Raw genomic sequence first — 16,907 nt, 5'->3', positions numbered from 1 at the left:
TCAAGTTGTCCAAAACGGAATTGTATTCTCAAATTTCTCTTCTTCCAGATCATACAACATGTGATCATGGCTCCCCTTCATCTTTTGTGTCCTTCCAGCAATCAGCATCTTGGAAGTAGAACTGGATATGTGGGAAAGGAGGGCTGGCAAGAGCCTATTTGGGGCAGTGGGGGGGAGGAAAAGACTGGTTTTTATGCACACATGATTGAGGGTTTTCCCATTCTTTGCCAAACCACTGGAAAGTTAGCCCTCAAGTATCCAAGGATCATTTTTCCTTTTATGAGTGAGGGACCTAGAGCAAGAGACTCATATGAGACAAGTTTGGTTTCTCATCTTTAATATATGATTACTGCAGAATAGTTCACAATTGTCTCAGGGCCCAACGTGCAGGATATTTCACATCATCCCTAAAGCTCATACAATAGTGGTCGGCAACTTTCTGCTGGCATCCAGTTGATGGATGGATGGCAAGAAGCCAAGCCTCTTCCTTCTCCTTCCACTCTGTCATGAATAAATGCCTTGCCTCTGATCCAGATCCAGAAGCAGGGGGGCTGGGCAAGCCAACCCCCAAGGTCCACCCTAACCCAATGACCCCTCCTTACCTTAGCCACGCCCCAGGGGTACTTAAGGGTCGGCCATGCGGTCCTGCCTCAGTTCCAGACTTGTACCTGTAACGATAAGATGCTTAATTAATAAACAATACTTGATACACTAAGACTTTGTCTATGGAGTTATTGGGCACGATCCTCGAACATATCTAACAAAATGGTAGCAGAGGATGGTTGGATAGCCCAATCCTGATACTCCACGACATGCAAGGGACCACAACAGACAGGGTGAATACCAGAGCATTCACCAAGAAGATGGCAGGACGATCTGCCCAACCCGAAACCACGCAAGGAGAGGCACCCGAGACGAGCGGCCTACTCCACCACCCATCCACCCCGGCCAGGAGCAACGAGGAGTGGACGAAACACGAAACCTCAAAGGAAGAGATGCACGACCTAAAAGGAAAACTCCTCGAACTGATAGATTCGTCGCAAAGCAACAGCGGCCTCATCGCGGAACTCCGAAGCCTGATCAAAGACTCCGAAGCAGCGAGTGAGGAAGATGAAGACGAATCCGACTACAGCGAAGGAGACCCGGTAAGGGAAGATTTCCCCCACCAAAAACTTACCGCAAAGGCCGAAGGAGACTTCGCGCCCTTTTCACGGCGGCCATCTTGGGAGACGGCGTCATCAAAGATGGCCGACCATCCACCAATAGACTCCCAGGATTCAAATCCTATGGCGGGAATCGGGGCCTACTCAAAAACTACCGACCAAAAATACTACAAAAAACACAAAGGCCCAAAAACAAAACCTACAAGCTCACCAACCGAGCCCGAAGTCAACAAGGCCATCGAACTAATCGCCGCGGCCCTAGGGGACAAGGTAAAAATACCGGCCGTACATCCCGGCGCCAGGCCGAAAAATAAAAGGGACCCCAACGCGACGAGGGCCGGCACCGGCACCCACCCTGGGAAGGATGCCACCATCGCGTGGACCCAGGACCACCCAGAGCCCCTAAGAGGTCCACCCACTAAAGCCGGAAGCCAAGGGCGATGGGACTACTCACCAGACCGACGACCGGGACCAGACCCGTGGATCGCGAGACCATCCGCAGGCAGAGGACGTCCATCGGCGGGCAGGGGGATCGGCCCGGCACCCGCAGGCGACATCCGCGCGAGACCGGGCCAACCGGGACCATTCGCGGCCCCAACGGGACTCCCAACGTCCACCGGCGATCCTCACCGCTTTCCGAGGCTCCAGGCGACGATCCGCGACGATCCCGAGCAGGCAAGGCCAACCGGAGAGGAGCTGAAGGCCCATCCGGAAGATTGGGGCCTTCATCCGGGAGCAGCATGGATGAGCTCCTCACTCCACGACGACTGGGGAGAAATGAACCTCACGCATGCGCAGCACGCCCCTGTAAGAAAAACGGAACAGGACATAGAGCTACACCGACGCAGACACGTAGATACAAGTCAGTTCAGACTTGCCACAGTCGTTCCTCTGCCATATTGCGAGTATCCTTATGTGAGGAACCATGGACAGCGACATAATGTGAGTAATTTAACTTACAATTCAGGGACTTTACCCAGTGATTTTCCAAAACTGAGGCTAGATGGGGAGAATTTCCTGGACTGGAATCAGCAGCTCCAGGGCACCCTGCTTAAGGAAGACCTGCTATCCATGGTCACAGACCCCCCAGAAAAACCCTGGACTTTTGAATTGGATTGCATCCACCACAAAGCTTACTGTATTGTCATTGCCAGCATTACCCCCAGCATTTACCCCAGTATTGGCCACCACCTGACTGCATTAGAGATAATACAGAGAATGCACAAACTGTTTTACTGCCAGAGCGTTGCCAGCACCACCAGGCTGTCTAGGGAGTTTTATGCCACTAAACTCAAGGCAGGGACACCCATGAGCGAGCATTTACTATCACTAAATAATACTAGGGCCCAGCTGACACAAAGGGGGGAGGTCATAAGCGAGAGGACCATGATAAGTATCATAGTAAATTCCCTAGATCCCAGTTGGGACACCTTTGTTACACAGATAGACAATCTAGGGACAGGGAGGCTCTCACTTGAATTACTAACAAGTAAACTAATATCAGAGGATTGCATTAGAAGGGAACGCTCCCTAAGCCGCAGGGAGCAAAGACCCAGCAGAAAGATTGAGCCACAGAGCAGGAACCAGAGCAACACAGAGTGCTATATATGTGGGTCAAGAAACCATTACAAGAGGGACTGCCCTAAAAATACAGGGGACAGGATACATAGGAGAGATAGACCAGAACAAAGGACAAGACACACTAGCGGACGCTCGCCAGAGGTCAGGCACAGGCGTAGGGATTCACCTAGCCCTAGAGACAGGAGAGACCACAGGGACAGTTCCAGGGAGAGTCACACTGGATCACTATACGGCATAGGGGATCAAGCACAACACGTAGGCCAAGACAGGGAGGAAGGCACATGGCTACTGGACTCAGGAGCCACAAACCACACCACACATGATCGCAACCTACTAACCTCTTTCACAGGAGAAAGTTTTGTAGTGAAAGTGGCTAACCAGAATAACGTACAAGTAACAGGCAAAGGTAATGCATACGTACCAGGAATAGGTATGGTACGGGGAGTACTCCTAGTACCAAATATACCATATAATATCCTTGCCACCCTAAAGCTAAGCAAGGATAACAATGTCGAGGTGACTTTCAAAGAAGGAAAGGCACAGGTGACCAGAGGGGGTAAAGGGATAGGGAAAGTAGTAGTCAGTGGGGAACTACCATTCTTCCACCCAACCAAGAGCACACAGCCAGAAGTGAACAACCACCGAGGGGTTAACTCCAATAACACAGGCAACACAAGCAAGGAGGTAGAGGGGGTTGAGCACACACACACCACCGATGAGCCCAATGAACAGGGGACACCCAGGAAGGAGAAACCAATGATAGGGAAACCAATGCACGACAACTGTGCCCACCTATTACACAGGAAACTAGGACACATTAGTTTCCCCGTAGTACAGAAAATGTTGGAATGCTCTGAAGGTGTAAAAATAAAGGATTGTGAGAACTATCTCGAGTGTTCTATTTGTAAGGGCTCCAAATTAAAAACCAAACCAAGGCCCAAGAAGTCAGTACGCACAACTAATTCGGTTTTCCAACTTGTACATATGGATCTAGTGGGGCCACTAAGGCCTTCCATTAAGTACAGGAAGAGGTACTTCCTGACCATAGTGGATGACTTCAGCCGCTATGGCTTCGTGTACACTCTAAAACACAAAAATGAAGTTTTTCAAAAATTTAAGGAATTCTATGCGAGGGTGGAGACACAACACAACACCAAAATCAGGCAAATAATGACAGACCGGGGGTCTGAATTCTTATCAAGCGACTTCTCGCGATGGTTAAAAGCACGCGGGATGGTCCACTACACGACTTCTCCTTTTTCCGCTTTTCAAAATGGCGTGGCGGAACGAAAAAACGGAACGCTACAGACCATGATGAGGTGCGCACTAGACGATGCCGGCCTAGGGCAGCATTTCTGGTCCGAAGCACTCATTTATTCGAATTATACTCTAAATAGACTGTGGTCCAGCGTACTAAATAAAACCCCATATGAATTAATGTACCAAAGGAAACCACAAGTATCACACTTACACATATTCGGGGTCACTGCAGATGTGCACATACCCAAACAACTCAGGCGTAAGGGGGACAGGGTATCCAGGAGGTTGAGGTTCATGGGCTATGAACCGGGAACAAAAGGATACAGGTTCATAGACAACAGCAACAACTTCGTGATATCACGAACAGCTGTTTTTCACGAAAACGCTAACTGGTCCAAAATACACCTCAACGAGGTGTCCCTTAACAAGGACGGACCAGGGGATGATCAAAAGGAAATGAAACACCAAGCAGAGAGGGACACTGAACACAGAAAGAACAAACCCAGAGGACAGGAAATACCAGTAAAGGGATGGAAGGAAAGCCACCCGCTCATTAAAGTAGACGCACTCACCGAGAGGGAAGCTAGGTACATGCATGACACAGAGACACCTCCTGACAGACCAGTCAGGACAAACAGGGGCAAAAGGCCAGAAAGGTTAGGGGACTACATATTATCCCTACACAATAACCAACTAACCCCCAACACATATGAGGACGTACTGGGGTTACCAAATGAGGAGAGAGAGAAATGGGAGCAAGCCATGGAAAGGGAAATGGACAGCTTGAGGGAACTAAATGTATACACTCCCTCTAAAGTTCCAACAGGAAAGACAACCATAGGCACTAGGTGGGTCTATAAGATTAAGACCCTAGAGGGAAACAAAGTGCTCTACAAAACAAGGTTGGTGGCCCAGGGATTCGCCCAGAAATACCCTGATGACTACACGGAAACGTACTCCCCCACAGTCAGGGCTGAGAGCGTGAAATGTGCACTGGTGGTCGCATCACTGCTGGGGCTGGAGGTGCACCAATTCGACGTGCAAACCGCTTACCTGCACGCTGAGCTCGACAAAGAGATATACGTGAGGGCGCCACCCAGCCAAAGCACCAAAAAGGGGGAAACCTGGATTTTAAACCGGAGCTTGTATGGACTCAAACAGTCAGGGAAACGATGGTATGAGTGCCTATCCAAGACATTGAAATCCATGGGGTTCTCAGCCACCTCAGCCGACAACTGCTTCTTCACCAAGAAGTCAGGCAACTCCCCCGAGTATGTTTTGATATACGTAGACGATATATTGTATATCGGTGATCAAGCCAGCAAATGCAATAACTTCGCCAATGAGCTGGGGAAACATTTTACACTAAAAATATTGGGCAAGGTAGACAAATACCTGGGGGTACAGATCACGAAGACCGACAAGGGTTTTCAGCTGTCACAGAAGGATAAAATTTTAGAACTAATACACAAATGCAGCATGACAAACGCCAAGGGGTGTGAAACGCCAATGCAGCCAGACTTCTTGAAGGACATGTATAATGAGGCTGAAGCGTTCAAGGACAACACTTTATATAGATCCACCATAGGCTCCCTACTGTACATTGCAAACTGGACCAGGCCAGACATCGCATTGCCAGTCAATTTGCTGTCAAGACACGTGGGTAAGCCCACCGTGTACCACTGGGAGGCCATCAAAAGGGTATTAAGGTATTTAAAGCAAACTTCCGAGGCCTGCCTGTCATTAGAACCCAAGAACACCAAAGCACCCACACTCACGTGCTATGCTGACGCTGACTGGGCTGGAGACGTAAAGTGCAGGAAAAGCACTTCGGGTTACATATTTTTCCTAAACAACAGTCCAGTTCACTGGTACACAGGCAAGCAAGACTTGGTAGCCACATCCACCACGGAGGCTGAATATATCTGCTTGTCTAAAGCCGCCAACAACCTGGTCTGGTTTGATGACCTGCTCGCTGACATATGGGCCGAGCCAAGCTACCCCATCATCATGCACGAGGACAATAAAGCCGCCATGGAAATATCTAAGGCTGAAGCAGTGGGTCAAAGGTCGAGGCATATCGACATAAAATACAAACATGTCAGGCAGTTCGTGAATATAGGTTTTGTGGAGGTCATACATTGTGACACGGAAGAACAAACAGCAGACATCCTAACAAAACCGTTACAAAATAAACAGCACACATATCTCACATCAAAATTAGGAGTCCTCTTGAAAAAAACAACTCAAGTACATAACATAGAAAAATATCTCGGCCAGGCATTTAGAGGGGGTTTTGTCATGAATAAATGCCTTGCCTCTGATCCAGATCCAGAAGCAGGGGGGCTGGGCAAGCCAACCCCCAAGGTCCACCCTAACCCAATGACCCCTCCTTACCTTAGCCACGCCCCAGGGGTACTTAAGGGTCGGCCATGCGGTCCTGCCTCAGTTCCAGACTTGTACCTGTAACGATAAGATGCTTAATTAATAAACAATACTTGATACACTAAGACTTTGTCTATGGAGTTATTGGGCACGATCCTCGAACATATCTAACACACTCACTTGCTGACTTTAGAATAACTCCCAAATTGGTTCTGCAAAAATCCAAACCAGCCTTTCAGGAGACTGGCTCTAATTTTTTTTTTTTAAGGAAAACGGAACAAGAAGACGCTTTCAGCAATAAAAATGGCAAAGGCAATGACTGGGCCTATTGGATGTTCGCCTGAAGACCAGATCCTTTCAATGGGAGGAAAATTTTAGGGGCACACAGCTCCCGACACTGCTTAGCCCCGTGGTCGTAAGTGGGGTCCCAGACAACAACACATCCCAGCAGCTGCAACACCTGGAACACCAGCCCAGATGAGGTCATATTGGGAAGGAAGCCAGATAGATTCCCCTGCAGATATCTGCTCCCCCCCCCTTTTTTTTTTCCACAAACACTGGTGGGGCCCATCTTCTCATTCTGTGGCTGTGAAGGATTTATTTTGCTAGCCCAACAAAGACCTCAATGGATCTGTGGGTATCTGATTTTGTCCTATCCTCTTAAAGGCTGTTTCAGCAATGAATTCCATCAGTTAATTACACATCAGCAGAGTTCTCACAGTATCCTAGATGAGGCTAATTAAAGCTAGGTAGTTTGTGGTTCTCTGAGTTGTGGGAATCCAGACAATATCTTAACACATTTTCTGAAGCGGGCCACCATGTTAAATGGTTTGTTTGGGAGGGGGTGGGAGAGAAATAACATGTTTATATGAGCTCAACAATTATGTGTTTTGGCTGGATTTAAGATTGAATATAGTCTTGGAATCTATCCAGCATGTGTGGAAAGATTGTCGTACAAAAGACTGACATTAATGCAACAGCCTATGGGCTATAAAGGTGGGGCCATGGGTGACTGTGGGTTGAGGGGGGGAGAGATTAAAAAAAAAGGTCAAAATAGCAGTTGCAACTGTGTGACTGAAGCCACACGGCTTTTTACGTTCACATACAAAGAAACAGGGTTCAATTGCAATGTTGAGGCTGCCATTTTGAGTTTTTTTCCTGCAGATGTCTCTGGGTGGCATGTGTGTATATGTGAGTGCACATGTGTTTGTGTGGGGGAAAGACTGTTAGATGTGGGCGAAATGACCCAAATGATACATTTTATTTTACCCTTCCTCATAAAGTTAGAATTTGGGGTCATCCCGTCGAATAGTTTGGCAGGAAACTTAGGACAGACAAAAGAAAAAGGGGAAAAAAATCCCCCACACACAACGCGTCATTAATTTGTGGAATTTGCTACCACAGGATGTGGTGGTGGTCAGTAGTTTGGAGGCCTTTAAAAGGGAATAAGACAAATCCACAGAGGCAACCTACACGATAACTATATATTTTCCCTGTGATTCAGATTCACTACCTCTCCAAATGTTGAGGAGAGAATTGTAACTTTTTACCGAAAAGTTGTGGCCTAAGGATAGATAATATATGCCTTGCGTATGGAAGGCCTCTAACCATCTGCAGACAGGGAAAGCTCTGAAAAGCTTTGGCTGTCCTCCCACAACACACTCCATCGCTGTGGCTTGCCAGTTTATGTCTCAGAGTTGTATGAATCCATCCAGTGAGTGACTTTATGGTTCACTGTGTTCTGTAAACCATTGGCTGAACCATGAGCTAACTTTCAAATATTGTGTGAACACAACCAGGGTATAAGTGGGCTTTCTCATGCTAGTGTCCTACAGGTGTATCAAGATAATACACCTACATCGGATGTCAGCAACCCGCAGCTCTGGAGCCACATGCGTCTCTTTTGTCCCCCTGCTGTGGCACCCTGTCAGCTGAACCCACCATTGGCTGGCCCCGCCCCTTGTCCTCCCCTCTCAGTCACTCTCGCCTCAGAAGGTAAGGGCGACGGCGGCGGATACTTGCTCCATATTCCAGAGTGGGACAGAAGCACCCCTGTACTTGCTTCTTCTTCCAGCCCTTGTTGGTGCTGCGCGCACCTTGGTCACTCAGGGAGATGTGCAACTTTCTCTCAGCCCTGACATACTGGCCTGGTCCAGCTGCAGCTGGCGCCACTGCTCTCGACGCCGCCACGTCCTGCTCACTGCTCTTGCAGCGCCTTGCACAGCAGACTTAATTTTAGCACACTTCGCAATGGGGGAGATGGCATCCCTTCCTCCTCCTGGAGCCCATTACAACACGGAGCATCAGCTGAAGCCGGGCCGGGCCAGGCCAGTGTCTCAGGTGGAGATAAAGCTGCACGTCTTCCCAAGCGACCGAGATGCGCGCAGCACCAAGGGCCAGAAGAAGAGGCAAATACAAGGGCGCTTCTCTCCAGCTTTGGAATATGGAGCAAGTATCCATCCACCGCCGTTGCCCTTACCTTCTCAGGCGAGGAGTGACTGGGAGGGGAGGGCGAGGAGTGGGGCCAGCTAGTGGTGGGTTCAGCTGACAGGGAGCCACAGCAGGGGGACAAAAGAGCTTCACTTATCTGGGATCCTGAAGTGACTCTTGATTTAAAACACATGGTAAAAAGCAACCAAAGAAGAACAACATCAACAACAAAAACCCTTGCCTGTTTTTGGAAATGGTTCAAGAGGGAACATACACACACACAAGAGAGGGAGAGAGAGAGAGAGATGAGAGAGAGAGAGGAAGAAAAAGAGAGAAAGAGAGAGAGAAAGACAGAGACAGAGGAGAAAGAAAGAGAGAAAGAGAGAGATGAGAGAGGGATGGGAGAGAGAGAAACAGAGAGGGAGAGGGAGAGGGAGAAAGAGATGAGAGAGAAAAATAAGAGAGAGAGAGAGAGAGAAAGAAAGAAAGAGAAAGAAAGAGAAAAAGAGAGATATATATTCCTGTTTCCCAGAGAAAAGAAAATACTGGGAACCACAAAACCTAGGTAGGTGTGGCTGGGGGGTGTCATGTGACTGGGTGGGAGTGAGTGATCTTGAGTTGGCCATGCCCACTCAGGTTTTGTGGCTCCCGGTGTTTTCTTTTCTGTGGGAAACAGGTCCAAATGGCTCTTTGAGTGTTTAAGGTTGCAGACCCGTGACCTAAACGTTCAGGGAAGCTAAAATACTGGCAGTTGCAGCCCCAAATCACATTGAGGGCACCAGGTGGGGAAGAGTTTTGGGAGAAGTGAATGGAAATCAAGTTAGATTTTGTGGTTGTGTTGGCACAAAATGCTAACTAATCCAGGTGAAGATGGATTTTTGATCATCCCAAGGCTTCCTGGCCTAGTGCAGGTAGTCATTGACTTACAACAGTTCATTTCGTGGCCATTCAAAGTTATAATGGCACCGAAAAAAGTGACCATTTTTTACACTTACAACCACGGCTGCATCTTCATGGTCACGTGATCAAAATTCAGAAGCTTGGCAACTGACTCATATTCATGACGGTTGCAGTGTTCCCAGGTCATGTGAGCCCCTTTTGAGACCTTCTGAGAAGCAAAGTCAATAGGGAAGCCAGATTCACTTAATAACCCTATTACTAATTTAACAACTGTAGTGATTCACGTGACAACTGGGGCAAGAGAGGTTATAAAACGGGACAAAATTCACTTAACTGTCTCAATTAGCAACAGAAACGTTGGGCTCAATTGGAGTTGTAGGTCGAGGACTACCTGTAAACAGTTGAAAGAATCCAACAGGATCCACTTGGACTGTAGGATTCCAGCTCCCATCTGTTCCAGCCAGCCTGGTCAATGTCAAACGACTATGGGAACTGAAGATCAAAACATCTCCAGCCTTATCTTGTGAGCTGGGAGTTGGAGCTATTCTGGGCTAGCCTTTGTGCAACCCAAGCAGAGGGTAATTCCATGCGAGATTGTTTCCTAACCCATGTGGGACACAGGACACTGCCCTGGGGAAGATCCCTCTTAATCAAACAGGTGGTTCCGGAGGGGAGGACAAGTGTGGGGTGTGGAATGGGTGGCAATTTCTGTCTCTTCCTGTCCATTAATTAAGGATTAAGAAGAATGCAAATCAAATGGTGACAGTGTGACAGGCCTTGCCTTCATCTGGCCTCCAGCTGCAAGAACTGGCCTCAAAAATCTCCACTTCCCACCCACTCAATGCCACATCCCTTTTCTTTTAATTTGGGCCTGATGAGTCCCAGAATTGATGCTGCAACAGAGGGACACGGACACCCCCTTCCTCTCCCACTGCTGAAGGCCACCCCTGGACTAGGGTGCAATGTGGAAATTAAAGAAAAACTTAAGCTAGAGTTGCTCAAACACAGTAATGATAAATCCAGTGTCTCTGTATCAGTGGTGGGTTCCTCCCGGTTTGGTCCGGTTCGGCCGAGCCGGTAGCGGTGACGATATGACGTCACCGAACTGGTTCTCCCCACCCTTCCACCCCCCCACCCACATTATTCTTACCTTTTATTTGGTCCCACCCCCGATCTATTGCTGCCTCCTGAGTCCCAGCTGATGACTAGAGGGGAAAAAACTGTAAACTCTTGCTGCAGGGCTTCAAAGGGCCGTCCTACAGCTGATCAGTATTAAAAGTAAACAAATGAGTCGGGTCATAAGTGCGAGGACTGGTCGTAAGTGCGAGGACCTTCCAGAAATTACTGACCAGCTAGCCACGCCCACCTAGTCACATGACCTCCAAGCCACACCCACAAAATAAGCCACGCCCACAGAACCGGTAGTAAAAAAATTTAGAACCCACCCCTGCTTTGTATGTATCAGTCTTCTCTAGTCTGGCACCCTCCAGTTATGTTGGGACTATAACTCCCAGAATTCCACAGCTGGCAGATTGCCTTGCATGATGGAACATGCAGCATGCCGGCTGTGGAATTCTGGATGTCACAGTCCCAACACTTGGTGGGCACCAGATTTGGCAATGCTTCCTATATTTATGAATGGTTATGGAGATTTTCAGTCATCCAGGTCATGGTTGTCCCAAAGGTGTTTTTACAAAAGGCAACTGGACTTTGTTTTTCTTGAAGATATTTCGCTTCTCGGAGAACAAACAAAATTATACAATATAATCAAGAGAGTAAAAGAATTGAACTGGAAATTTGGCAAGAAGAACTGATGGCAAGTGGACCAAAGCAGTCAGAGAATAGAGCTCACTTGATAAAAAGCGTCCATGAAAGAGACCTAAAACAAGATCGATCGAAGACATCAGCAAATATTGTGGGCCCAATTGGCAAAAGAAAGCTCAGGACCATATTGGTTGGAAACACGCGGAAGAGGTCTTCATCCTGCAGTGGATAAACAATGGCTAAAATGATGATTTCACCACAGACTATTATACATGTTTTCAGGCTACTCAATAAGTAACGATAACTATAATGCACTTGCCATAAAGAAGAAAGTCATGCCAGCATTTTTCTCTTTTCACTCAACTGGTATCCTAACATAGCACGTCATATTCAGCCATTCAGAAGTAGAGAAAGAGGAGAAGAAAGTCAGATACATCATGTTGTTCTTCACATCAGTTTCTAAGCAGAAATGCTTTGGTTGAATGGTAACAACCTGTTGTTTGTAACAGGAGTTCTTGGACATGCAGAACTAGTCTCAGTGCACCAAATTCACACACAGGTCCACAAATGTATGTGAACAAAAAAAAAAATGACTAGGGGTGACATGATAAGAGTTTTCTGATATCTCAGGGGCCGCCACAAAGAAGAGGGAGTCAAGCTATTCTCCAAAGCACCTGAGGGCAGGACAAGAAACAATGGGTGGAAACTGATCAAGGAGAGAAGCAACCTAGAACTAAGGAGAAATTTCCTGACAGTTAGAATAATTAACCGGTGGAACAACTTGCCTCCAGAAGTTGTGAATTCTCCAACACTGGAAGTTTTTAAGATGAGATTAGACAACCATTTGTCTGAAATGCTATAGGATTTCCTGCCTAAGCAGGGGGTTGGACTAGAAGACCTCCAAGGTCCCTTCCAACTCTGTTACTCTATTCTATTCTATATCCCCAAACACCAGTAGTACAGCGTCCCACCCATGGCTCTATTGTCCCTGGTGTTCCCCAGAGCTAGTGTTCAGGCTATATAAATGACTTTCAAGGATTTTTCGGTATAGGTAGTCTTTGACTTACAACAGTCTGTTTAATGTCCGTTTGAAGTTACGGCGGCACTGAAAAAAGTGACTTACGACCATTTTTCACATTTACGACTGTTGCTGCATCCCCATGGTCATGTGAATTACATTCAGATGCTTGTCAAGTGGTCCCTATTTATGACGGTTGCAATGTCCCAGGGGTCATGTGATCCCCTTTTGCAACTTCTGACGTGCAAAGTCAATGGGGAAGCCAGATTCACTTAACAACCGTGTTACTAACTGCGGTGGTTCACTTTAACAAATGTGACAAGGAAAGTCGTAAAACGGGGCACTACTCACTGAACAAATTTCTCACTTAGCAACATACATTTTGGGCTCAGTTGTGGTCGTGAGTTGAGGACTACCTGTACCTGTTTGGCAACGTCAGTGATAGCAGAGCCTTTCTGAAATCTGCAACCTGAAAACAATTCTGGGATGATCCAAAGCGAAGACTTTGCAAATGGTCCAGTTAATTGCACTGGGATTGGGATCTCTCTGCCCCATGGGAGTCTCTGCTGCTCCCTCCTTACCCTCTTCCCTCTTCAGTGCCCCCCTCCCCAGCTTCCGAGTAACCCAATCCTCCAAGCACATCAGCCAGGAATGGCTTTCTTCCCGTCACCCCCTCTGCATTCAGATCTGCCTCCAGCTGCACCTGGCAAATGTTGAGCCCGCTCTGATCCGGCTCCTGTTTGAAGCAGGGTGCCTGAGATTCCAGGCGTGCTGCCTTTTGTTCCTCTCATCCTATAGTCTACCAGGCGCAGCTATTTCTGTCTCCTGCTCTTGGCATCCAGCTACCAAAGGGAATGGCAACAAATGTGTTAAGAGGAGTAGATGGATGCTTGGGGATCGGTCAGGGGTGACCAGAGGGGGTGGGAAGGCACAACGGGTATGTGTGTGTGGGGGGGTGCAGATACTGCACAGTTGCCGCCCCCGGGAGCAATTCTCCAAAGAGCCACCGGGGGAGCCAGAGGGCATTCCTAGCCCCCTGCCACCATACAAGTTCCTGTATGTCAGTGTGCCATTTAGCCAATGGTACCCCTTTGAGTGGGATGTCCTCAGGAAAGGAGTGGATGGGAGGGAGGCAGACCTTAAGTCGGTTCTTCTTTCATTTCATTTCATGCATATTTACAAGCAGTTCATAATTTAGGACGCTAACTGGGTTATTCAGTTCAGCCCTTTCCTGATGTTAGAAAGATCAGCTGATAAGTTTCGCATTGCCTATGAAAGTACAGGTAGTCCTCCACTTACGACCACAACTGAGCCCAAGATTTCTGTTGTTAGGTGAGACATTTGTTAAGTGAGTTTTGTCCCCTTTTACGACATTTCTTGCCACAGTTAAGTGAATCACTGCAGTTGATAGCTTAGTAACCTGGTTGTTAAGTGAATCTGGTTTTCCCATTGACTTTACTTGTCAGAAGGTTGCCAGAGGTGATCACCTGACCCCAGGACACTGCAATGGTCATAAGTATGAACTAGTTGCCAAGCATCTGAATTTTGATCACATGATCATGGGGATGCTGCAAAGGTTGTAACTCTGAAAAATGATCGTCACTTTTTTCAGTGCCGTTGTAACTTTTGAGTGGTCACTAAATGAATGATCACTAAATGAACTTTGGTCACTAAATGAACTGTAACTTGTTGGATTTCTGTAAATGGAGCTTGATGCAAGAAACAGCTGCTGCTTTTCTGGCGTTTTTTTTTTTTTTGCTATGAAGACCTGTGAATGCAACTCATCATGGACCACGCATTGTCACACAACTTAGGTTTTACTGTATTTATTGGCATACATTTTATTGGTTTAATGTGTTTCATTTCAATCTGTAAGCCACCCTTGTTGCTTTTGATTAGATTTTTTTTTTTTTTTGGATCGGTGACCACAATAAACGATCAATAACTCTAAGGTTCCCTGGAGCTTTGGATGTGGTCACCAGGCTCCAGATCCTGCACATCCGCTATGTAGAAATGTTGCTTCAGTGATTCCACACCACAGGCCTATAACTGCTCTGCCTTTGCCTTACACTCTTGCATGACCCGCTGGGCCCTATCCACCAAGTATGGAGGGGCTTCAAAGCAACTGCTTTAGCCTTGTCTTTTCAGTGCAGTCACATCTCTATAGGTACAAGCACAAGTACCTCTCCAGCGGAGGTGGGTGTGGGAACAGCTAGTTCACAGTCTGAGGAATGTACATTACACAACCCTCCAGATGGAGTAACACAACCCTTCTGCCAGATGTGCATCAAACATCCCCCATGTGTCACTCACACAGACGGGAGATAGCAAACATTGTCAAACATGTGCATCTCTCTGCATCAGTGTATCAGTGGCACGGAGCAGGAGTTCCTGGTGCGCCACAATGGAGACATCTGTTTATTTGGCATTTCTTGCAGCTGGGCAAATTTGTTAAATGCCCTCTGTCAGCAAACAGAGAATTATGCATGCAAGTAAGCATTAGGAGTGGGCCTACTGATTGATAAAGTGATAAATTGTCCTTTTTAAGGTTTGTTTGATCCCACTGAAATCTATATCATCCAGAAGCTTACAGATGATGAGTCCCAAAGCCGCATTTAATGCTTACAAGCCACCTCACTATTGCCCATCTTGTATCAACTAGAATCCAGTGGCACACTGCTCCTGAAAGTTAAAATGGCAGTTCCATTTTAACTTTTGTTGGCCTTTATTATTACTAATGCTAATGTTCCGCAATTAACTGTGGTTTTTATGCTATAGTTAACACATAAACAGGCTTCGGAGAGTTTTAAAGGAGACATAAAAGTCAAAAGATTTGGCACTATATAAATGTGATGAATAATGAATGAATGAATAAATAAAATAATCAATAGAAGTATAATGGCTAACACATGTGAGAGCCGCAATACTTATTCATTAAAAATGGACAGTAGTTATGTGTGTGAGAGAGAAACTTAATACGTTCGTGTGCGATATAATATATGTATATGTAAAAAAACAGAAGCTTTTGTGCTGGAGGCAATTCAGGCAGCTGTTGAAGTTTGCAGAGGGAGGGAGGACTGGTTTGGAAAAAGCAACTGTGTGTGTATGTGTGTGTGTGTGTGTGTGTGTGTGTGTGTGAGAGAGAGAGAGAGAGAGAGAGAGAGAGACAGGGGGAGAGAATATACTGTATATGTTTTAATACTTGAGAGTAGTATCAACATCTTTCTCTTTAAAACCTTCCACTTTGTTCACAGCAGTACATACTTTTTTTTTAATGCTAAACCAAGATGGGTAGAGATGAATAAGGAAAGTTTGGGAGCACAACACTAACAATTTTGCCTGAAGCAAAGGTTTGTCAACATTTTGTGTGCATGTTTTGAATGCAACTTCCTATCCGTAAGTGGGTTGAATTCTGCGTAATATGTGGGTGTGCCAATGCTATTAAAGAACACACCAGGGCGGTCTGTGTATGGAGCCTCTTACTATGGCTTGTGAGTCACTATAAATGCAGACATGTTGATGTGGTATTTGACATGTGGCAATTGGCGAATATAGTCCTTTGAACCATGCTGCCCTTTATTGATCTCACTAAATGTTTTTTAAAAATCAAAAACAGGTCTCAGTCTGAATCAGCCCCATCTGTAGCCCTGTTTGCTTAAAGGCACTAGAATAGATTTCTATCCATTTGCAGATCTTCACAAAAATGTTTTTTTTTAAAGACAAAGTGTTAGATACACCTTTAGGTTTCCTTGATAAACATCCCTTTGGTCTCAGGAAAGAATCAGAGCTGCTACCGATCAAATTTTCTTCCTTCCCAATCCCTCAGAAAAGGGAAATTGTAAACTAAGCCTCTTATAAGTCCCATCACGTAAAATAAGTAGGACAGATATTATTCTCTGTGTCTTTGCTGTGCTATTTCAGCTTGACATTGGAGCTGAGAAGCTGAATCCAGACAGAAAGGCAGACAATGGTGTTTCCACTTGCTGTTCCATACATGGTTCATGAATTCTCATTTGCATTGAAGACCACAAATGTCCAGTTCTTGGCATTCTGTGAACACACTCTCAAGTGTGATCAAGAACGAAACCAAAGGAAGTGAGATCAACAGCTTCCAAGTAAGGAAAAACAAGGCATTTTGTAAAAAGTTGGGCCAGGCTTTGAGATAATCGTCTAGAGAGGGAGAAATCTATAGCTTGGCTTTCTTAAACAAGGAATCCCTAGCGCAGTGTTTCCCAAGCTTGGCATTGGGAATTGAAGTCCACCCATTTTAAAGCTGCCAACGTTGGGAAACACTGCCCTAGGACAAGAGCACCCAATGTATCTCTAAGAAACAACGCAAAGTTAACAACCTCAATTCACCGTACTGATTACCGTGATGAGATATATTTGTGCCTTCAACTTAGCCA

At 46.5% G+C, this 16,907-nt stretch overlaps 1 long non-coding RNA gene across 2 annotated transcripts; it reads right to left on the bottom strand.

Moving 5' to 3' along the window:
- Window positions 1–334: 334 nt before the first annotated feature.
- LOC148113957 (uncharacterized) lies at window positions 335–6,936 on the bottom strand. Of its 2 annotated transcripts, XR_015733705.1 has the most exons (5): window positions 6,570–6,936; window positions 6,402–6,467; window positions 1,618–1,968; window positions 603–668; window positions 335–501 (listed from the first exon to the last, which is right to left on the bottom strand). It is a non-coding gene; the product is annotated as an uncharacterized LOC148113957 (long non-coding RNA). The 2 variants fall into 2 exon arrangements; XR_015733704.1 differs by lacking the exon at window positions 6,570–6,936 and having other exon boundaries at window positions 6,402–6,556.
- Between the last annotated feature and the right edge of the window lie 9,971 nt (window positions 6,937–16,907).

This window comes from Pantherophis guttatus, chromosome 4, assembly GCF_059756535.1.
Source record: "Pantherophis guttatus breed Tessera chromosome 4, ASM5975653v1, whole genome shotgun sequence".
NCBI lineage: Eukaryota > Metazoa > Chordata > Lepidosauria > Squamata > Colubridae > Pantherophis > Pantherophis guttatus.
The sequence above is the reverse complement of the archived record's forward strand: the minus strand, read 5'-3'. Positions and strand labels throughout refer to the sequence as shown.